Source organism: Vulpes vulpes, chromosome 3 (genome assembly GCF_048418805.1).
Source record: "Vulpes vulpes isolate BD-2025 chromosome 3, VulVul3, whole genome shotgun sequence".
NCBI lineage: Eukaryota > Metazoa > Chordata > Mammalia > Carnivora > Canidae > Vulpes > Vulpes vulpes.
The window spans coordinates 9,178,663-9,193,376 of NC_132782.1; the positions used below are offsets into that span (position 1 = coordinate 9,178,663).

The following is a 14,714-nucleotide window of genomic DNA, read 5'->3' on the forward strand; positions in this document are numbered from 1 at the left end:
GTTAATAGTATATAGGATCCCAAAGGGAATAATGAGTAGCCAGAAATATATTTCTTAATCTATAAAATCAGTGATAAAAAATCAGGAAGTTGTGGGTAAAGGCAAATATTCACAATATCTTAGCCAGATTCCATCCCAGAGCCAGGTTTTGGATCTCAAACACAATGACTTTTGAAAAAGAGACGAAGTCCCCAGAAAAAATAGCCCTTCAAAGCCACAACAATTGTACATAGCTATAATTTCCAAGTCCTGTCCAAAAGGGATCTTGGGTATTGACTAGTGTAATTGTACATGAAAAAAGAGAAATATCTAAATATTTTAAGAACTGTTGGACAAAAAAAAAAAAGAACTGTTGGACAGGGCAGCCCAGGTGGCTCAGCGGTTAAGCGCCTGCCTTTGGCCCAGGGCATGATCCTGGAGATCTGGGATCGAGTCCCACAGGGGCTTCCTGCATGAAGCCTGCTTCTCCCTCTCCCTGTGTCTCTGCCTTTCTCTCTGTGTCTCTCATGAATAAATAAATAAAATCTTAAAAAAAAAAAAAGAACTGTTGGACATAGGTCTGAGATGAGATGATACTGTGAGATGTAATGTCATAAACTTTTATATAGTGAGATCATGTAAGGATAGATAATAAATGGTCTTCTGGCCCAGGCATAGTTCACAGTGGGTTGACTGCATTTGCAGAATCACCCAATGATCATTTGAGCCCCAAATATATAATGTTTATATTTGCTATTTGGTGCCAACCCATACATTAGGTTCTTGGCCTGTGGTGCAAGAGCTATTAAGACCAAGCAGAAATCTCTAAAACTGCTCCACCTAAACTAGGATAGGAGAAATAAACAACATTATCTCACTGCAGGGAATGGCAGAAATTAACATCACCTCTAAATACCTTAAAAGACACAGGAATGATATTCATCACAGCTTTGTTTAAGACTCGTCTTATCCCTACAAAAAACAAAGCCCAAAATGCAAAAACAAAAAACCACAAAGGATAAAGTGGATTACTGTAAACTCAAGAAAGCAACAGCACCAGTTATTGCTGTGGTGCCAGATGTGGTATATTTGCTAGAACAGATTAGCATGACCTCAGGAACTTGTTAAGTGGCCATTGATTTGATCTGGTGAATGTTTTCTTTTGTATCTTTGTCAGTAGAAAAGAACAGACAACAAAATATATCTACAGTTTTGCTCTAGGATATGGTAGCTATTCTATCTTCTTGACATAATGTAGTTTGAAGAAATCCAGACTGTCTGATAATTTCACAGAACATCATTCTGCTCTACTATTATATAAATGACATCATTCTAATTGGACTGGATGAGCAAGAAGTGGCTAGTATGATGGAAGTCTTGATAAGTCATATGCATTCCAGAGAGTGTGAAATAAATCCTATGAAATAGCTTCAGGGGCCCACCAGGTTAATAAAAATTTTAAGGCTGCAGCATGCTAGGACATTCTCTTCAAAGTAAAGGGCATGTTATTGCATTTTGTGCCTCCCACCAATGAAGAACGAAACCTAGGGCTAGTAGGCCTGGAGGCAGCATACTTCACACCTGAGGCTAGAGCTAGTACCTGAAAGATCGGTGGCTAAGAGTTAGCCCCAGAGCAGGAAAGGGCTCCGTAGTAATTCCTGGCTGCAGTGCAGGCAACTCTGAATTGCAGTCATATAGCTCTGACGTACTAGAAATATTAGCGGTGGAAAGGACACCATATGGACTTCATGACAAGCCCTAGTGGGAGGATGCTATGCAGACCTCTAGGATTCTGGAGCACGGCCATTGCATCTGTAGTCAGTATTTATGGCTTTTGAGAAACATCTCCTGTTGCGCTGTTGGAACCTGGGCTAGCAACTGGGGCTAGTTTGTCCCACTAACCTTCCTCTTTTACCCTCCCCTTTCTCAAAGAGAAGGAAGATGCTCCCAGAACCTATAAGAAGAAGTAGAAAGTTGTAGAGGGATGCATTACGGTTAAAGCATGATGTACTCCCTGAATTGCCTTTCAGGGATAAAGGAATTATTATTTCCCTAGATGTTGGGTGTGATATCAGAAGATGGCCATCAACTATTAGCCTTTTTGAGGGCTATTTTCAGGAAAAAAAAAAAAGTTACCTCAGCCAAGCTACACCTCTATAGGTGTGCCTATATCCAATGGCTGATCATCCTGGGTATATCAAGGCTCAGTTCTTTTATACTAAATAGAGACATCTCTAAAACACCAGATGAGTTCCAGAGCTGCCTGTGGGATGAGCTGAAGTCTTGGTTGGGCTACATCCTGGTTCAACTATGTTCTCCTGCTTCTTTTCCCTCCCTTCTATGGTATTGACTTTAAGAGCACTCCCTAATAAACATCCTGCATACAGATCTCCATCTTAGAGTCTGCTTCTCAGGGAACCCAACCTGTGACACATCACTTGTCCTCCTTTGGTTGACAAGTATTAAGCCAAAGACACAACTGATTGTTTTCCATTGGTTAGAATAGGAAAGAAACAGTCAAGAATCTGTCTTTTATTCCTTTCCTTCTCTTTCTATTCTTTTTCTTCCTAAACTAAAAGTTTTAAGATTAATCCTTTCTCCCTTAAATAGAATTTACTTATCTTACCTGAAATTTTCAGTAGAGGAACTTATAGACATAAATATTATACTTCTTCTAAAAAGTAAATTTCAAAAAAAGTAATTTCCATCCTCATGACTCTATTTCTCATTTATATACATATACTTTAATGTGTTTCGATGTTTCAAGTATCTGAGGCTAATAAAGAAGTTCCCAAGGAATTTCTAAATGATCTCTGTGTTATTCTGAAGAAGTCATAGTTTTTCACAAATAAAATTGAAAATTTTACATATAAATGTTATGAGAAGCTTTCCTATTTCTCCTGAGTTTTGGAGTGATAATATTAGGGGTTAATCTAATTAGAGATAATATCCAGGGAAACTAATACAACTAAACATAATGCATAGTTTCTGATTCAAGTCATTGGGCTAAGAATACTTGATTTGCCCTTCCTTCTAAAGTCATATTGATGGGGGAACAGAGGACTAGCTGAGGACAAAGCACATTGACAAGTCCTTGAAACAAGAGAGTGACGTTCCTCTACAGACTCAACTGCCTCTATGTTCATACTTTGCTAAGGGCAGAAGGCAATCTTAGCCCAACCTCCAAGAGACTCTAAGTCTACTTTAACATATAAAAATTCCTTTAGAAATTTCCTTTATCTTTAAACCCCCAAGATACTTCTTAGCAATTATCCTCCAAGCACATGGCCCACTGATACACATCTGAAGGGTCTCATGACTCAGGCTTTACTAGAGGGTATTAAGTGATCTTTTCCCACCAAAAGCTAGCCCCCTCAGGGTCCTGGAAACCTTGCTTCCAAAATTCCTTAGCGAGTACCCTATCTTCAAATCCCACCCAGCTCCCAGGTATATAATCAGTCACCCCTCACAGGCCCAGGGCAGCAGCTCTTCCTGTCCCCAGGCTTTAATAAAACCACGTTTTGCACCAAAGATGTCTCAAGAATTCTTTCTTGGTCATCGGCTCCGGACCTCACCTATATTCCAAAACTTCATCAATATTAAATATTTAAAATAATATTCATAAAAGAAAAAAGTGAGATCATTGGGAATCCATGAAGATAAGAATTCAGAGATATTTTGCAAGCTAGACTGAGAGTGACAGAAATATCAAAGCTATGAAAGAGCAGAACTGTAGTTCTCAAGCTGTGCACTGCACGACTCCTGGAATCTCCATTCACACAGACTCATGCAGTGTTTATCCAGCACCAACATCCAGAAGGGCCCTGGAGACAGAAACCCAAGATACTCATCAGTAGTTTTCCCAGAAGTGGGCTTTGGAGGCATCAGAAAAAGTTATTAAATAATTGATTACAAAATATCTAAGAGAGTAACCCCTTCCTTTCTTGCACAGGAAAACAGAGTGGTTGACATGAGGGCTTTTGCCCACCTCGTAATACCCTGACATAACTTAAAGAAAGTTTGTAATCTGTCTGGGGAGGGTTTAAGGTTCTATGAGAGAGACACACTGGAGTTTTACAGACAGCCACAGTGAATAAGGAAGGGAAAATCAGAAAATCCAATCTGCCCTTGAGGGAAATAACTTATCCTGCTCCATCTCCAGAGTCAAGTCATTCTCCTGGCAATTGTGTGGGTCTCCAGGCTCCTTGTGTATGTTAATTAACCTAGTCTTTCAATTAATTAAAAATGGGCAATCAAGATGGAACTGAGAGATAAGGACAGTCAACACTATGGATGACAGCAAAAATAAAACTGGCTAGAAACAAGTCATTAGAGAAAAAAGTAATCAAAATATATAATTAATAACTTCAGAGATTTTCAAATCATGCTGTATTTTTAAAATAAAACCAAGACGACAGGTAGAGAAAAGAAAATTTTTAAAAAATTAAAAATTTTGAAAACTATACTATGATTTTTGAAGCCAAAACCAATAAATTTTCTGATTAATAAAATAAAGATGGCTGAAGACTAAATAAGTGATCCAAATTAAAGATGTTTTCTAGGCTATATGATACAGAGACAGTATGTAGAGGATACACTCAAAAAGTATAGGAAAAAAGATATAGACCACAGTTAACGAAGGAGAGAAAACACTTAAGAACTAAGAAAACATTTTCTAAACTGAAGAATAGTATAAATATTTGTGTTAAAAAGACCCATAGAATTAATGGAAAAATTACAAAAGAACCTACACCTAGGTACATAGATAAATCTTAAAAAATTCGAGAGTAAAAAATATCTATAAAACATTAAAAAACTACATTTACTTCAGACTTTTCATCAGCAATACTAAATAATAGAGTATAGTGGAGTAATATTTTTAAATCCTAAGCTTACAGTTCTATACTTAGCCAGATTATTAAATTAGGGACAAATGGGGGTAAGGCAGGGCTAGGTAGGGGGCCACGGAATCAGGCTCACAAAAATCCCAAAAATGTGGAGATGGAAGTAAATTGGAGATAAATAAACCAGACCATCCAGTCCCTGCCAGAGATGGGGTCTTGTTATAACAGCTACTTGTGACTAACAAAGAATTACAGGAGCCTAAAAAGGAACTAAGCCATTAAAGATGTTATCAGTAGTCCTTATTCAACGGTGATATCAATAGATATGTTAAAAGATTTAGGTTCCCTGGCTGGCGTTCAATAAAAGACCAACCCTACAAGCCCTCGGGGGCAACCCAGTCTGGACTCCTCTCATTTCTGAGAGCTTTCTGTATATCTTTGCTTAATAAACTTCTATGGCCTTACTCACCTCTCCTTTTTTTGCAAGATTCATTCTTTGACTCTGTGAGACAAGAACCAAGCTCTCCCATATCATTATTAACCAAGTAAGAAGAAAATAAATTTGGAAAACTAGGCGACATGTAGGGACTCAGAAAATTTCTCATCTATTATACTGCACACATGCATATACATATACATGTATATATGTAGGAGCACAGATATGTATATGTATTATTTTATGTATACATAAACACATATACATAAATATAGATACTAGAATTTCTCTCCTCACAACCTCAGCACTATCAACATTTTGGGCCAGATAATTCTATGTTGTGAAGATTTATCATGTGCACTATAGAATATTTAGCAGCATTCCTAGTAAGTAGGAAAATGAGGAGCATAATATCCTCCAGTTAAGAATGCACGCAAGTGTGTACCTATATATGTATATACCCATGTATATACACACACAAAAAAAGCATACACACATCTATGTATATGTGTAAGATTATATACATTTATATTCACCAACATATATAGGATTTTATATATACACAAACTATAATATACATAATATATGAATAGGATTAAAAAATAGATGATAGAGAGATAGAGAGATAGATGATAGACAGCTAGCTAGCAGCTCCTGAGACCCAGGTGGCCTGGAATTGTCAGGTAAATCTTGGTGTTGCTATGAGCTGGCCCGGCAATCATTGCTAGGCCTTGATTTCTCCTATTGAACATAAACAATTTCATAGCACATCAGCATCAGACACAGCCACTCCGTGACAATGATGAAAGAAGACAAGTTAAGACCATTACACAATCATGTCTAAACACAAACAAACATGAACAATGTCCACACTACAATAATAACCAACATTCTTTTATCCTGGCTCATAAGTGATTGCTTCTTCTTTATAAATTATGGCTTTAACCTCCATCTAATCTTCTCTCCTTACAGAAAAGATTTACTAAGACACCCAATCACATCATTATTCTGGCTTCCTCAGAGTATGTAATCGAAAGCAAACCCTACTTTCTTAAATTATCTCCCAAACCATCTAACACAAACCCAAATCCTATAGTCAGTTAATTCTGTTTTTTTTTTTTTTTTTTTAAGATTTTATTTATTTAGTCATGAGAGACACACACAGAAAGAGAGAGAGAGAGAGAGAGAGAGAGAGAGAGAGGCAGAGACACAGGCAGAGGGAGAAGCAGAATCTATATAGGGAGCCTGACACGGGACTGGATCCCAGGTCTACTGGATCAGGTCCTGGGTTAAAGGCAGCGCTAAACCGCTGAGCCACCCAGGCTGCCCCTAGTCAGTTAGTTCTAACAGCCTCTAACTGAGATGTCCTATGGTTCCCATTAGTATGTGTCTCCCCTGCTACAAGTTGTTCAGTTGCAGATGTGTTCCTGGTAATTCAAGGAAGTATTAGATAAGATATAAGAAAAAGATATTTGAGGGATCCCTGGGTGGCGCAGCGGTTTGGCGCCTGCCTTTGGCTCAGGGCGCGATCCTGGAAACCCGGGATCGAATCCCATATCAGGCTCCCGGTGCATGGAGCCTGCTTCTCCCTCCGCCTATGTCTCTGCCTCTCTCTCTCTCTGTGACTATCATAAATAAATAAAAATTTAAAAAAAAAAAAAAAAAAGAAAAAGATATTTGAAAGTGACCCAGAAAAGAAAAACATAGAAAAAGAAATAAAAGAGAAGCCACTATCCCTGGACTTTTAGAAGTTTCAGTTACATAGGATTTTATTACTCTTTTTATGGTCCAAATATTTTATTTGGTTGGACAGTAAATACGTGTATTTAGAGTGGGTATAACAAATGTTATTTATTGGTTTTCAGCCTTGAGACAGAAAAAAAAAAAAAAAAACCTAAAAATAAAGGAGAGTATACCTAACTACAGGGATAGAATTGAACATACCAGTCAATATTATTCATCTTGATGTTGGAAAATCAAGATATAGCTGACAGAAATTGAGACATGGGATGGGGAAAAAGAATATGTAGGAAAAGGTCAGTAGGTGAATTAATTTCCTCATCTTTCATAGAAGGGCATCAGTAATATCTACTGATTAAAAGTTGATAGAAAAAATAAAAGCTTAAAAATACAGTTTAAAGTAAAATTACTACATGAAAACTAAAAATACATCTACTTTGTGGCAGAGGAATGGAGATGATGTAAATACAGTGAATTTTCATCCTTTACTTAAAGAAGTGAATAGTTACTATTTAGTGTTTACAGATCAAAAAACAGAGGGATAGTACAGAATTTAAAGTTGTAATATTAAAAAAAAATAAAGTTGTAATATTAAACTCAGTGTGACTAATAAAACGAACTTTTGAAACTGATTAAAATAGTAGAATGGAAATAGGGCTATGAGGAAAGGCCAATTTTATTTTATATTTCATAGCTTTCTGCACACATTCTTGACTATGTGTGTCTATTACTTGTATAATTTAAATAAATAATGGTATGCCCATAACACATAATACATAATATATAATGACATAATCACTTTCCAAAGGGCCCATCTCTAAATACTATGTCATTAGGGGTTAGGTTTCAACATATTAATTTTGTTGCAACATATAGAATTCTGTCTATGGCACAGACCAAGAAAAAAGAGGTTCATGATCCCTGAGGCACATATATATATGAGGTTCAAAGAGTATGAGACTCAGTTAGGACATGTAATCTAAAAATGTTGGAGGGAGAACATTTAGATCTCTCCTTCCCTAGTGTATTAGAGTCCAATCAGAGGGTTTTTTTTTTTTTAATAGAAATTTGACCAGACAAAATGTGGAAGCTGGTTGAACAGTCTCAGTAACTACTTCCTTTCTGATGTTGGAGCTTGAAATGCATAAGACACAGACAAATGGGAATGGAAGGTGGATGTGAAGGCGGAGTACAAGGATAAGTTGGCATTTATGAGCACAGGCTGTTAACTTGTTTGAGGACAGAGTGGAACTGGCTCTAACCTTGATAAAGTTTCCTACAGGAGAAGCTGCTACCCTTTGCCATGGAGCTAAACATGCCCTTGGCCCAGGAGTCAGAGAAACTGAAAGAAGATCAGGGGAAGATGAGAGAATTGTAGGCCTGGCTACCACCCAATCCCAAGGTGAGTCAGTGGATAAGTGAAAACATGCATGAGCTGGAGAAGCACCTGCTTTGACCTGAGAATAAAGACAAAATAGTTGCTTCGTCACTCTTCCCTTCCAAATCTCTCATGAAAATATTTTTTTTGTTACCACCCTAACCAGAAATACCCCGGGAAATTTGGGAAATATAGTTCAACCTAGCCACAATGACACATTTAAAAACCATCAAGTTTAGTGATATTTTCAAAAAATGTGAAACTGGTCATTAGTACTTTCTGATTTTCTGTTATCTAGTTCTTTCCTAATACTTGCTGTACAAAATCGGTAGAGGCCCTCCCCAGGCAGTACTCATCTATGCTTCTGCTGAATAATCAACACGCAGCCACCTGACCACACTCCTATATCAAAGTCAATTTCTTAGTGCACTTGAGCTTGTGAGGCTTCAGGAATTAACAGAATACCCCACAAAGTGTTCAACAGAAGTTCGCCAGATCCTGGATGAATGAATGGATCTAGACGGAATCAATCGCATTAAACTATGAAGTACTGATAGCAGTGCAGAAGGCAGGGTAGAATGGCAAAAGAAGGAACAAAGATACTTTCTGGGGCTTGATACTTGTCTTTGAATTTTGGCTCCATTACCCTGGTTTTGGCAAATTACTTAACCCTTTTCTGAGTCTTTGCTTATTCAGGTCTTAAATCGGATTAATAGCATCATAGCTCCCAGGGTAATTGTGAGGATAAAATATCTATCGAATGCTTCTTACTTAGCAGCCATTCAACATATTCTGCTAATTTTTGAAACTAATAAGAGGCCCTTGACCTTTGACCCAATATGAAGCTAAGTGAAAAATTCAGCAAGCTCATGAAGAAGTTAGGCAGTAGGTCACTGAATAGGCTTATCAGCCCAGTCTAGAAGTATAAAACTCTACTTCCCTAAAGCATATTTTTTTTTTCTCTCTTTCTCTCTTACTGCTTCATGTCTTTGTTTCTTAATCCACAGGCCACCTAACTGGTAGCAAAGTTTTAGTTTTTCCTTTAGAGCTATCACAGCAATGGGAGAGTGGGGAGAAGGCAGGTGACAGTGGAAGAAAATCAGTGGTGCTGAGAGGCAGGAGGAACAATAACTGACTTCTTTTTTTTAATAACTGACATTTTTATCTATGGGTCATTATTAACTCATGGATTGTCAGTAATTATTGGTCATTAGTTCATAGGGTATTTTCAGTAGGCTCCAATCTGCAAATGGACTGTGACATGACACCTTTAAAATTCTTCCCTGGTATATAGTCTCTTGACTAAGTAACACTGTAGGAATAAAGAAAATGGACTGAGATCCACAAGGTACTTAGAAACCAGCTGCAAGAGTTCTGTTCAGCCAAAGACCGCTTAGCCAGTCCTACCTATGGTATTGGCCTATAAATCTGCCTTTGCGCTATATTTCACAAGTTTGTCGTGTCATTTGGTGGCAATTTGTTCTGCCTTCCCCAACATCACAGAATAGTCATTGATTCAACCTTACTGCTTACCTATTTGCTTGACTTTTTATTGCTCAGTTTTGCTTGTTTTGCTTTCTGCTTCCTTTCCTTCTGGCCTAGAAACTAAAATGGTGACATGGGGAGGTATGGGAAAACATTGAGATTCTCAAACTTTGACCTGCTTTATTCAAGTTTTTCAGTGATAACCACCTGTTTGATGGTCATGAAAGCTTTCAGACACTTTTATGCACCTCTACCTATACCACCATCTTCAAGCACTGAGAGTACAAAAATAAATCATGAAAATAAGAGTAAGCAATTATTAGATTAGCTTGTTCAGTATTACTCACTGTCTAGCTTGCTATATGTAATTTATGATTAAAACCAATTTTCAATTTTCACTAACATTGAGCTATTTAGTTCTGGTGATAATTCTACAATGTCAAGGGTATAATTCTCACCTGATAGGTCATTTATTTTAGATGATCAGAATTTATACCTGATAAAATCGCTCCTTTGCCATACCAGAATTTTTTTCTTTTAAAAAGTAGCTACATAATTGCTGCCTTTCACATCTGAAGCATCATTAATGACAGCCAACGCTCTCCATATGTACGACCATACTTGAAAAGGGCCCAAGTGTAACTTATGTTGCTTCCCACAGAGCTTTCCAACAGACCCTGGGCCCATAAAGTCAGAGCATCCATATCTCTTTGGAAATACATCATATTTGATTTCATATATTATTTTATAGATCAAAGAGAGAGGAAGATAGATAGATAGATAGATAGATAGATAGATAGATAGATGATAGATATCCAGAGAGAGAGAGAGAGAGAGAGAGAGAGAGGAAGAGAAGGAGGAGAATACCATTTGTTTGATGTCTTGTAGATCTAAGAACCAAATATAGCTTTGACTCACTGTTTGTGTGTCATACTGACTCAGTGCTGTGAGACTGGCTGTGTTCCAGGCATTTGGTTGTGGGACTCCTGTCTTGCCCTGGAATTTTGAAAATGATCCCAGGTAAGGTTGACGAAACAGCTGTGCAAGTGTGGTGTGTTATCTGTAGCAAGTCCAAGTCTGGCATGTATTTTTAAAACAACAAGGTCTGTAAATTGCTTTGTGAAAAGATAATATTTGAAAGCCAATGACATTTGAGAAAACTTTAAAAATGGGAAAATGTGTTGTATACACAGACATCTATTAAAAATGAGGTACGGGATGCCTATAAAAAAAAAATCCTTCAGTAAATAAGAAGAATTCCCAAGTATTTAGGGACTCCCCGTTGAATGGAAGAAATCAGATTTGTTATCATCTATCATCTAACAAACGTTCCAGACTTGCAGATAACTTTTTGACTTTGAGATAAGTTGCTGCAGAACTGAAGGCCTCATTGAATTCCCTCACACTGGAGTTGCCTACAAATGATTGTTAGGTTTCTCTGGCTCAAACATAGACCAGATTCCAGTATGCTCTATGCCACTTAAATTCCAGCCATGTGGATATGAGAAAAACACAGAATTGCCATCTTTTCCTTCTGAAAGTTTATGTTTCTGTACACTATTTTGTCTATTCATATTGCAAAGCAAAATTTAGTTTACGAAAATTACGCACAAATTCTCTCTACATTTCAGCGCTTTCAGCTTAGTGAGTATATATTACCAATCACCTGCCACACACATGCAGAATGCAGTTAGCAGTATCACAAGCTTTATAATATATTATCATCCTAACATATTTCAAAAGTTTTGTAGAAATACTAAAATAATAAGCTAATATATTCACACACATATATGCTTATACATTAATACATACACACATACACAGTTATTGTTTTGAAACTTTGAATCATATTCAAACTTTATACTCTTTTTTCCCAAATATGTATCATATATGGATATGTATATCCATGATATAGATCATCGATATCAGTTCATACACCTTTTCAAAAACTGAGTATTAGGCTCTCTGCTCCTCCCCGTTCAACAGACAGCCGCATCTTCTGGTGCAGTGCCAGCCGTGTCCCTGAAGCATGATGTTGGAGTGAATGGATTTGGCCATATTGGGTGCCTGGTCACCAGGGCTGCTTTTAACTCTGGCAAAATGGATATTGTTGCCATCCATGACCCCTTCATTGATCTCAACTACATGGTGTACATGTTCCAGTAGGATTCTACCCATGGCAAATCCCATGGCATGGTCAAGGCTGAGAAAGGGAAACTTGTCATCCATTGGAAGTCCATCTCCATCGTCCAGGAGTGGGATCCCGCCAACATCAAATGGGGTGATGCTGGTGCTGAGTATGTTGTGGAGTCCACTGGGGTCTTTAGCACCATGGAGAAGGCTGGGGCTCACTTGAAGGGCAGGGTCAAGAGGGTCATCATCTCTGCTCCTTCTGCTGATGCCCCCCATTTGTGATGGTTGTGAACCACGAGAAGTATGACAACTCCCTCAAGATTGTCAGCAATGCCTCCTGCACCACCAACTGCTTGGCTCCTCTGGCCAAAATCATCCATGACAACTTTGGCATCATGGTGGGTCTCATGACCACCATCCATGCCATCACTGCCACCCAGAAGACCATGGACGGCCCCTCTGGGAAGCTGTGGCATGATGACCAAGGAGCTCCCCAGAACATCATCCCTGCTTCCACTGGCTCCGCCAAGGCTGTGGGCAAGGTCATCCCTGAGCTGAACGGGAAGCTCACTGGCATGGCCTTCTGTGTCCTCACCCCCAACGTGTCAGTTGTGGATCTGACCTGCTGCCTGGAGAAAGCTGCCAAATATGACAACATCAAGAAGGTGGTGAAGCAGGCATCGGAGGGCCCCCTCAAGGGCATCCTGAGCTACATTGAGGACCAGGTTGTATTCTGCGACTTTAACAGTGACACCTACTCTTCTACCTTTGACACCGGGGCTGGCATTGCCCTCAATGACCACTTTGTCAAGCTCATTACAGCAACCGGGTGGTGGACCTCATGGTCCATATGGCCTCCAAAGAGTAAGAGCCTCCTGGACCACCAGCCCTAGCAAGAACAAGAGGAAGAGAGAAGCCCTCAGCGGGGCTGGGGAGTCCCTGCCCTGACTTAATCCCCCAACACACTGAGAATCTCCTGACCTCCAATTCACATCCCAGACCCGGAGGACGTGGAGGGGCTTGGGGAGCCTCACCTTGTCATGTACCATCAATAAAGTATACCTTACCCAGCCAAAAAAATGCCAAACCAAACCAAACAAACAAACAAACAAAAAACCCTGAGTATTATTCTATAGTGTCTGTGTGACATGAGTATTATGTTAGATAACTTCTACTTGACTACCCAGATCCTGTCTCTAGCTGCCTCTACCCTGCACTCTGAGAAGGAGACTCTCGGGGGTTCCCTTAGCCAGTGGTTCTGACTGGCATGACAAATAGGTAGCTCTGGCAGGAGAGTAAAGAAAGGAAAAACAGTGAGGAAAATGCATTTCTTTCTTCTTCTTCTCCTCCCCCCCCACCCTCTTCTCTTCCTTCCTTCCCTCCTTTCCTCCTCCTCCTCCTCCTCCTCCTCCTCCTGCTTCTTCTTCTTCTTCTTCTTCTTCTTCTTCTTCTTCTTCTTCTTCTTCTTTCTTCTTCTTCTTCTTCTTTTCTTCTTCTTCTTCTTCTTCTTCTTCTTCTTCTTCTTTTCTTCTTCTTCTTCTTCTTCTTCTTCTTCTTCTTCTTCTTCTTCCTTCTTCTTCTTCTTCTTCTTCTTCTTCTTCTTCTTCTTCTTCTTCTTCTTCTTCTTCTTCTTCTTCTTTTCTTCTTCTTCTTCTTCTTCTTCTTTTCTTTCTTCTTCTTCTTCTTCTTTTCTTCTTCTTCTTCTTCTTCTTCCTCTTCTTCTTCTTCTTCTTTTCTTCTTCTTCTTCTTCTTCTTCTTCTTCTTCTTCTTCTTCTTCTTTTCTTCTTTTCTTCTTCTTCTTCTTCTTCTTCTTCTTCTTCTTCTTCTTCTTCTTCTTCTTCTTTCTCCTATATCTTCTCCTTTTTCTCCCTTCTTCCTTCTTCTTCTTTTCAGGACAGCATATTTATTTCTTAGTTCTCTCTATGCAAGTCTACCTCAGCCTGACTGTGTCCCTCAACTGAAGACCACTTCTCTCACGTTCTCCTCTCCTCTACTTTCCTTATGAACTTTGGTCACAGATTCTTCTTGGGCTCAAGGAGAGTAACAGCTCCATTCCTATTAAAATTGGGTCACTGAAATAGGTCTTGTGGATTCCCTACATGCTGATCATACTTTTTTTTTTTTAAGATTTTATTTATTTATTCATGAGAGACACAGAGAGAGAGAGAGAGAGGGGCAGAGACACAGGCAGAAGGAGAAGCAGGCTCCATGCTGATCATACTTTAAAATACTGTCTTTGTGAATAAACTCTCCTCAAATTGTCATGATTTACCTGGGGATCCCTGGGTGGCTCAGCGGTTTAGTACCTGCCTTCGCCCCAGGGCGTGATCCTGGGGTCCCGGGATGGAGTCCCACATCAGGCTCCCTGTATGGAGCATGTGTCTCCCTCTGCCTGTGTCACTGCCCCCCACTCCCTGTGTGTCTCTCATGAATAAATAAATAAAATCTTTTAAAAAAAAGTCAAGATTTACCAGTTTCCTTGGGATTCAGATAATATTATATAATTATTCTTCTGCTGATGAACATTCAATTTATTTTCAGTATTTTTGCATAAATATCCTCTTACATTCATTCTTAAATACTGGTACTCTTATTTCTGTAATATATTTGTCAAAAGTGGCAGTGCTCACTTAAAATTTAAGTGCATTTTTAATGTTTATAGATATTTCCAGATAACTTTTTTTCCAGATAACTTTTGAAAAGATTTGAATCAATTCA

The 14,714-nt window shown here is 38.7% G+C and overlaps 1 pseudogene; it reads left to right on the forward strand.

Moving 5' to 3' along the window:
* The first annotated feature begins 972 nt into the window (after positions 1-972).
* On the forward strand, positions 973-12,863 carry LOC140598406 (glyceraldehyde-3-phosphate dehydrogenase-like; annotated as a pseudogene).
* The last annotated feature ends 1,851 nt before the right edge of the window (positions 12,864-14,714 follow it).